Below are 9,677 nucleotides of genomic sequence, written 5' to 3' on the forward strand. Positions count from 1 at the left end.
TAATTTATTTATTATGTATACAATATGCATGTATGCCAGAAGAGGGCACCAGATCTCATTAATGATGGCTGTGAGTCACCATGTGGTTGCTGGGAATTCAACTCAGGACCTCTAGAAGAACAGCCAGTGATCTTAACCTCTGAGCCATCTCCCAGCACGACATTGACTTCTTGATCCTCCTGTCCACACCTTCATAGTGCTGGGATTTCAGGTGTGTACCTACACCCTGGCCTTTGGTGGCTAATTTGTGAATCAGGTCTCACTCTGTAGCCCAGGCTGGCATGAAATTCACTAGGTATGCCAAGATAATCAGAAAACAAAGGCAATTCTCCTGCCTCAGCCTCCCAGGGTTGGGATTATGGATCTGTGCAACCAAGCCTGTAAATTTTCTTATTTCATGGCTTTGAAGAGTGATGTCATTAAAATTAGTACTCAATGTGAAACCATTCCCTTCTATTTAGTTTCTCATTTCACGTGTTTATTGAGAAATCTGCTTTATTTCCAAAATGTATGATGTTAGTTAAAATGCAATAGGGTTCTCAACAGTTCACAGAACCCCTTGGATGTGTCTGTTAGGTCTCCCGGCAGGCAGAGGGTCATTGCTCCTTGTTACTGGGAACAGAGCCTGGTTGAGTGACTGCCAGAGCAGCATATACAGTGGACTCCTCTGGGGCCTCCCCTGCCTGGGAGGGAGGAGGTGCAGCTGTCCCCTGTCTGAGTGACCTGGTGCACAGCTGGGCATAGGTCACATCCAGGGCTTTCTGGGATTCCGCAGCCTGGAGTGGGAGAGAGTGAGAGGAAGGTTATGCTTGGCTTGGGGGATACTGAAGTCCTGGGAAGGACAGGACCCACCTGAGCGTCCATCTCCCTGTCATCTTCTGCTTGTCCATCTTTGGTGACCAGGACCTCTCCTGACATGACAGAAGGAAGGACAGCTTCTGCCCTCCTGACCCTGGAGCCTTTCACCTGGGCATATGTCACTCCCTGGGGGTCTTCCTCAGCTGGTCTCTGTAGCAGGGCAGTAGTGAGGGACAGACAGTGTCTCCCTGTTCCCCTGGGTATCTCTGGCCAGTTTTCCACAGTGAGGCTAGAGTGACCCATTTAGATGACAGCATCCCTGATGGGATCTTCTGGGGCTTCCTTCCTACAGTTCTGACCTCTTATCTTGACATTCTAAACCTCACTGTCTTTGCTGTACTCACAGAGTTCATCTTCCTGAAAACACTTTTTTGGGGGCTGGAGAGATGGCTCTGTGGTTAAGAGTACTGAGTACTACTGCAGAGGATCCAGGTTTGATTCCAAGAACCCACAAGGTAACCTGCATTCATATGTAACTCTCATTCCAGGGTATATGGCATTCTCTTCTGGCCCCTGGAACACCATGCAGGCATGTGGTTCAGAGACATACATGCTTGTAAAACATCTACACACACAATACAAAACCCCACGTTTCTGCCCAAGTCCCTTTGGTTCCTGCCTACAGCTGCTAGTCCCTTAGATATTTCTGTGGGCTTTCCCATCCAGGCTGCCCCTCAGAAGACAATCAGACAGATGCCAAGGACCCAGAAAGGAGACAGGAGCAATTGGACACATAATCCCAGGAAAACCAGGAGAGAGTGAGGCAGGTTGTACTTGCAGAAGAGAGGTAAGGGATTAGCTGTTCTTGCTTCTGAGGAGAACAAAAAAGGCTCTCTGGACTAAACTGGGCCCTAAGTTCTTAGCACTGCAGATAGGGACAGAAACCTCACCCAACTGTCCAGCTTGGCACCATCCTCAGGCTGTGTGTCCTCCACTGAAGTGTCTGTCAGAAGAACAAACAGAATGTCTCCTGACCAGAGTCTAGGGATGACTCTGACCCTTAGTTTTCTGTATTGCCCCAGGTGCAGACAGAGAATCAGGGATTGTTGTGATATCCAGGGTCTATAGTGAGAAGTTCAGACCCAAATAGCAAAGACCCCAGAGCCTCTCCACCACCCCTGCAATGCTGAGTCCTCAGACATCTCCCTCCCCAGGACCCTCTTTATCTCACAAAGGCTTTCTTCCTGGGTGGCAGCAGCTGGATTGGATCTGGAGAGACAAGAAGATGTCAGTTGTCAGTGAGGTGTGTCAGGAAGATGGGGTCTATGTCTCTGGTCATGAGTTACCTCTTCTGGGAGCCTCTGTCTCTGGTTACAGGCTCTGCAGCTCCTGTAGGAAGTTGCAGTTCTGTATCTTTCTGGGCTGCAAGAGAGAGAAGAGTCTCAGCTTCCTCTCCCTCCAGGCATGTACAGGGAAGGAAGGAAGGATCCTTTACAACATGGGTGATTGAGCAAATGTCCCAGGACATGGTGAAGCTCACAGAACCCTGACATTGCACAGGTTCTGAGATCATGTTCTTTCTGATCTGAGATCAGCAGTGTTTCTAAACTCCCCAGCCATTTGAGGCTTCCCTGGGGTTGGTGTCCTGATCCCCTGCTTGGCTATTCACAGGGGAACCTACCACCAGCTGAGACCCAGGTCACCCACACCTTACTCACCATCCTTCCTGAATTTTCCCTGATGCCTTCGTTGGAGAAGGAGGAAGATGAGGATGAAGAGGAGCAGGAGGAAGGCCACAGAGACTCCGACCAGAGCCTTCAGGTACCCTTCCAGTCCTGAGACACAAGTGACATCATGAGCTGGGAATGTTGCTGCTTAACTGAGTACCTACTGTGTGATAACGCATGCTGGGTCTTTGCACTCATCTTCTGCTCTCCTTACAACCATGCAACAAGGAATTGTCTCTTTTTCTACCCCACAGTTCACCTGCCTCAGATCACCTGACTGGAAGTGGCAGAGCTGGGAGTTGAACCCAGGGCCTCTTACTTCCATCTCTTTTCTCTCCACCAGAGCCGAGCCTCCTGACTGGAGGGAGAGGAGACCTGAATGGCCTGCCATGGCCCTCTGCTCCACTTTCCACACATCACCACCACTGTGGGACAGACCCACTGAGGAATCAGGTTCTGGGGTCTCCTCTGTCAGGAGAGGTCACAGCCAAGGCCAGCACTGAAAGAAATTTAGACATGTGGGCCAGGCTTCTCTCTTTTTACTCAGAGAAACAGCAGCCAATCCAGAAAGGGAAAGGCTGGTCCAAGTCAGCATCTCCAGAAGCAGCTGTATGGAGCCCATAACTAGCTATTGCCCATCTGGGCCCCACTTTTCAACAGAGTCCTTATTATCCTTATGGGGCCTGACTCCATGCAGTGAGAGAGGTTTGTTCTCAGGGCTTTAGAGCAGGAGGGGGGCAAATGTCTGGGATCCCTGCTCTCCATATCACCTACCTGCCCAATCCTCCAGACAGAGCCAGAACATCTATCTCTCTCTGGATGCCACCTTCTGTATCCCAACCTCAAGTCTGGGTCTTGGGTCTCTGTTGGAAATCTCTGTTTTCCTCCCACTCATAAGCTAAAGTGACAGAGAAATGAGGACTTTGGTGGCTAAGAGCTGAGAGACAGCCTGGGATGGAGCATACTCCCTGCACTGAGGTGCCTGATACTCACAGCTGTTGGCAAGGGCCTTGAGGGTGGTGGGCTGCAGGCTCTAATGGGTCCTTGGAAACAGAACAAGAGGCAGGTGAGGGTTTGATACTAACCCAGGGACCTCTCTCTGCTCACTTCATACATCTGCCTGTAACCTTCCAAGATGCTCATGCTGTCTACTCAATCCTAGATTGCAATAGAGGATGGAGTGGACATTACTAGAAACCTGCTGCTGGCATCCACTTCTCTGGCAGGGAAATCGCCTTCTGACTAACCTTCCTATTGTCCCCTTAATCCCACCCAAGTCAAGGGCTCTCCTAGGGTTTGAATTGTAAGTCACTCTGAGAGTTCAGGGTCACCTCACCTGAGACAGTGAGCTCCACAGGGTCACTGGCATGTGACAAGAGGTAGGAGATGAGTCTTGAGATCCATAGCACCTGTAGGTGCCTGAGAGGGCAGAGGTCACAGCACTCATGGAGAATTCTGCCTGGAAGTCCCAAGCTTCAGACTTTGATTTTAGTCTCTGGGGTTGGTGGGCTGCTCCCTCCTTGGACAGAATGAAAGTGTCCACTTTGTATGGTGACTGACACAGCAGGGTCACGTTGTCTCCAGAGTGTACTGTGGAGTTAGGCTTCACTGAGAGGGAAGGACTGAAGGGAAGCTGTCCTAAAGAGAAGAGGGATGGATGAGAGGCTGCCTTCAATGTTCTGAGCTGACACCTCACCTGGGTCTGCCCTGAGCACCTGGGACTCTGTCTCTTTTCTCTGACTTAGCCCCTCTCCTGTTCTCCTGTCTCTACATCTGTTTCTGAATAAGATCCTGTCCCTCATCCCAGCCATCACCTCTTAACTCCCCCATGAGAACCCATGAAGAGGATAGGTATCTGAGGGAATCTATTTAGTTCCTCACCTGTGATCAGGATGTCCAGGGGGTCACTGGAGGCTGACCACTCAGAGGAGAGGTTGTGTGCACCATAGCATCTGTATTGGCCTCCAGTAGAGCTGCTCACAGGGCCCAGTGTGAAGTTGGCCAAGGAGAGGCCACTCTGGGTCCACTGGACACGATGCTGGGTAAAGTTACAGCTCCCCTAACTTGTACAGAGCAAATCTGTCATAGTTGATGTCAGAGCAACACTGCAGGGTGAGGCTCTTCCCAGGGTCCAGGATCTGGCCTTGGTGAGTCAGCAAGGAGGGCTTCTTGGACAGGCCTAGAGGGAAGGTGTCAGGCTAGTGATTGAGGAGCTGGTTTTTACCAAACACTTATCCACTCTCATCCTGCGCTCACACGTCACTTGTTCTCCCAGGAGTGGGGCTCTGGCTCAGCCACCAGGCTCTTCCTCACCACTCTCTACTGCAACTACCCAGTGGGACAGGATTGGTCAATGATGGGGCTGACTCACCTGAGATGTGTATTTCCAGGGGTTCACTGGGTACTGACCACAAATGTGGAGTTTGGTTGTAGTAACCATAACATCTGAATGTCCCTCTGTGGTCTGGTGTTACATGATCTATAGAGAACAAGGCTTGGTACTGTATAATACTGGGTATAAACTGTGAGTTCAGAGAGCTGAGGAACTTCTGATCTTTCTTGGTGAGAACAACTTGTCATATCCCTCCTTGGAGACACACTGAGAGTCATGTTCTCTCCTAAAGTCACCACAGGGCTGGGCAGGGCTGTCAGGCTGGGTTTGTTGTGGTAGATTCCTAGGAGAGAAGGAGGCAGACTGTTACATTGGCTCACACAGCCACAGTGTTCTCCAGGGCTAGACTGTGGGAGGGAATATCCTGAGAGCAGAGCCTGGGCTGAGACCCTGACTGTCCCCTCACCTGTCACCACCAGTTCCAGGTGTCACTGCGCTCTGACCAGCCAGCTGAGCTGTAACAGTAACAGCGATATTGTCCCCCATGTTGCTGTGTCACAGAAGGGATGGAGAACTTGGCCTTGTTCTCAGGCTTCTCTGGGGTCTGTGTGCCTAAGGTTTTTGGCTTCCCTCTTTATGCAGAAACATATTTCTGCATCCAGGCTCCTCTGACACCAGATGGTCATGGGACTTCCTGAGGTGACCACAGAGGCTGGCTCAGCCTTGATGGTGGGTTTGTGGAGGGTCCCTGCAAGGAAGTAGGAGAGAGGAGGTGGGTGTGTCTGACAGTGGCATGGAGAAAATCTCACTTGTGGTTGGCACTTTTATTTTCTGTTAATTTATTCTTCTGTCATACAATACATCCGACAGCAGCCTTCTCACCTCCTCTCTAACCCAGATCCACTGCTTTTCTGTTTCTTTAGAAGAGAAGAGGCTTCCCAGTGATATTAACCAAACATGGCATAACAGCATGCAATAAAACTAGGTACACACCCTCATATTAAGGCTGCACAAGTCAATCCAATAGGAAGAAAAGTATCCCACATGCAGGCAAAGAGTCAGAGATTTCCCCATCCCATTGCTTTGAGTCTAATAAAAACCCCAAGCTAGCCAGGTGGTGGTGTGCACACCTTGAATCCCAGCACTCAGGAGACAGATGCAGGGAGATCTCTGGGCGTTCAAGGCCAGCCTGGTCTACAGAGTGAATTTCAGGACAGACAGACCTACACAGTGAAACTCTAAAAAACAAAACAAAATATAACCCAGGGTAAACCACCACAGCATGTGTTCAGAGGGTCTAGGGCAGACCCATGCAGGCTCCATGGCTGCTGCTTCAACTCTGTGAGCCCTCATGATCCCTGCTTAGTAGATTCTCCTGGTGTCCTCAACCATTCTGGCTCCTATAACACTTCCCCCTCTCTTCTGTGGATTTCCCAAGCTCTTGTGGATGGTACATGAGCTGATCCAGAGTAAGTAAAGACCCCATAAAGATTCATCTTGTCCTGGACCTCCTGGCTTTGCTGTCACTGTCTGCCTTGGATTCTGTATCTTGTGTTCCACTCTCTCTGCCATGCTCTGTGTCAATGGGCTAAGGAGCCCTGACTGCTCACACATATCACACACCACACAGCACTCACCAAGGCCTCTCTGAGCACCTGTATCATTTCAGCATCATTCTAGAGAAAGACTGAGGTTCCTCACCTGAGAACAGGAGCTCCAGAGGGTCACTAGGTTCTGACCACACCAGTGGGCTTCTCTGGTAATTGCTGTAGCATCTGAATGTCCACCTTTGGCTGGAGGTCACAGGGCCCACAGAGTACAGGGCCTTGGTAGTGCTGATTAGAGAAGTTATACTCTGAATCCAGCATTTGTGAGATATTCCGTGTTCCTTTCCCAGTCAGAATGAACCTATGGTATTTTTGTTTTGAGACACACTGGAGGGTTACATGTCCTCCCTCAGACACCACAGGACTGGGCTGGGCTGACAGGCTGGGTTTACTGTGTGCTCCTAGGAGAGAAGGAGAAATCAGTTAAATCTATCAGACCTCATTATCCTGCTTGGCTCTAGGTGGGATTAGCCCTGTGAACAGAACCAATTCTTGACAGTCAAGGCTAAGGCTGGGGAGCCTGTGTGTCCTCTCACCTGTCACCACCAGCTCCAGGGAGTCACTGAACTCTGACCATCCATCTTGAGTCTGATATGACATTGATATTGCCCTGCTTGATTGGGTCTATTTTTGGGATTGAGAATTCTGCCTTGTTCTTAGGCTTCTGTGGAATCTCTGTGCTCCGTAGATACTGGTATCCTCTTTATAGAGTATGTACTGTTTGGCTCCTGTGGTCCCCTCACACAAGAAGGTCACTGTAGTCTGCTTGTAGACCACAGAGTCTGGCTGAACTGTGAGGATAGGCTTAGGTAGGCCCCTACAAGAAAAAGAGCAGCCAGAACTCAGGACAGCCATCATCCAATTGTAGTCCCCAACCCCAGCCCTCCAGCCATCCCCAGGGGCAGCACACAGGTGTTGTTCTCCATCCTCACTGCCCAGGCATGGCTCCAGGATTGATCAGAAGTGAAGGTCAGGACATCTGCAGACACTCACTCACCTGCCAGCACAAGGGTCCTGAGGCCCAGAGTCAGTCCTGGAAGAGAGTTCCCTGTGAGAGGTTTGTCCCTGAAGCTTGAACAGGTCCTCCCCTCTGCAGAACCTCCTGAGACCCTGGGGTTTCCTGATGGACCAGTGCTGGGCTGTGGAGCAGCATCAACCCTAGACCACAGTATCCCCTCCCCTCTGCACATCTCACCCAGACAGAGCAGGGCTGTGAAGGTGAAGGTCATGGCATCTCCTCCTGGAGGCTGCAACTGTGCTCATGGGCAGAGCTACAGAGACTGTCTGGAGGGACAGGAGACACAGGGTGTGGTCTCTGGAGGCTGGACACTCCCCATGACATGGTTGTACTGGAGCAGCCCCACAGGAAGGGGAAGTGCCCTCCTCAGGCCCCAGGCTCTGACTTCCCCAAGGCTGTGTCTATGTCAGGCAGTAGACTCTGCAATCAATTCTTTGATGGATGACATTTCCATAACCCCATAATTTTCTGTCTCCTTTTGTCCTAATCTTTGTCAGGGCCAGATGGTATCAGACATGTATGACTATTACACATAAGAAATATAAATTTAGCCAGGTGGTGGTGGCACATGCCTTTAATCCCAGAACTCGGGAGGCAGAGCCAGGTGGATCTCTCTGAGTTCGAGCCCAGCCTGGTCTACAGAGCAAGATCTAGGACAGGCACCAAAACTACACAAGAAATCCTATCCTGAAAAAAAAAGAAATATAAATTTGCGTATGAGTTTGCTTTATTCATTTTCACTTTTTATTTGAAATATCTACACATATTCAGAATGTTTGAAGGTTTGTGTGAAGCTCTCATTGTGTACTTCTTTATGGAGTAAAATATAATCCTCTTCCTCATAGTCTCAAGTGCTTGGTATAAATGTGTACCACTATTTCTGGTTGTTTGTTCTTTTTTGATATGTGTACTTTCCATTACAACTTTAAATTACACTTATTTTTAATTTACACTTATTTCTTTAAAGCACACTTACTTTTTCTTTATGTGTGTGCATTCACATGTGCCCAGCACACACAGGAAGGTCAGAGGACAAGTACAGAAGGCAGTTTTCTCATTACACAGTACGGATCAGAGTCAGGGTTGAAGGTTGGCAGCAGCACTTACACACTGATCTGTGTCACTAGGTCCAATCTTAGCATCATCACTCCTTTGTCCTTCTGCTTCAGTTAAAAAAATCACCAGATCTCAGGCGTCCTAAGCCAAACAAGTACCCATTTTATTTGACTTTCTTGGGGCGCAGGCTGTCGATGTGGCCACCCTTCTTCTAGAGGCGTTTGACCGCACAAGGGTGCAGGTGTGGGCAGCACTTGGGCAGCTGTGCATGGCCTTGTCACAGCAGTACTTCTGCAGAAACAGGCACAGGGACGGCTCTATGATGCCACCACAAAGGACAGCACCAGGTGCAGAGTTGGACTCTTTCTGGACTTTGCCTTGTCTAGGGTGCAGCCATGCTCTATCTGCTGGCAGCAAATACCAGCTGCTGCTGGTCAGGTGGGTTGCCTCCCTTGTCTTGGATCTTGGTCTTGCCATTCTCCATGGAGTGACTGGGCTCAACCTTGATGGTAGTGATCTTCCCCTTCAGGGCTTTGCCAATGATCTGCCTGTTGGTGTTTGTTTGGCCACATATTTGAAGAGAAAGAGAGCTCAGTAAAAATATTTTGTTTCCTTTTACTTTTGGTGCTAGACATTGATGGCAGGACCTCCAGTGTTCTCCTACTCCTGAGCCATACTCCACCCTGAGCCACATCTACTATCCTGAAATTTTCAATTTCTGATCTTAAAATTTTTCATCTGCTGTCTTTTTCTTATGCTTTTGGGTTTAATTTTTTTGTTGTTGATATGAGACAGGCTCTCTCTGTGGAATCCTGGCTGTCCTAGAGCTAGTTATGTAGACCAGGATGAGTGGGAAATCACAGAAATCCTCCTGCCTCTGCTTCCTAAGTGTTTAGATTAAAGGTGTGGACCACCAAACCTGGACATAAGTTTAATTTTTTGACATATTTTAAAATAATTTATTGTGAAGATATTACGTTATACTTTCCTTCATTTCTATATTGCATTAGCAATCCATTTTGGGTTTTAATTTTTAATTGTCTGAAAATATCATATCAGTAGGTATTGTGTTTTGATGGAATTTACCCTCCAACCGCTCCCCTGTTCCCTCACCCTCACTCACTGGTTCATTCCTCACT

General features: G+C 49.1%; 1 pseudogene; it reads right to left on the bottom strand.

Moving 5' to 3' along the window:
• Nucleotides 1-446: 446 nt before the first annotated feature.
• On the bottom strand, nucleotides 447-7,875 carry LOC114689272 (annotated as a pseudogene).
• Between the last annotated feature and the right edge of the window lie 1,802 nt (nucleotides 7,876-9,677).

The sequence above is a fragment of the Peromyscus leucopus genome, unplaced genomic scaffold (assembly GCF_004664715.2).
Source record: "Peromyscus leucopus breed LL Stock unplaced genomic scaffold, UCI_PerLeu_2.1 scaffold_1622, whole genome shotgun sequence".
NCBI classification, from domain to species: Eukaryota; Metazoa; Chordata; class Mammalia; order Rodentia; family Cricetidae; genus Peromyscus; species Peromyscus leucopus.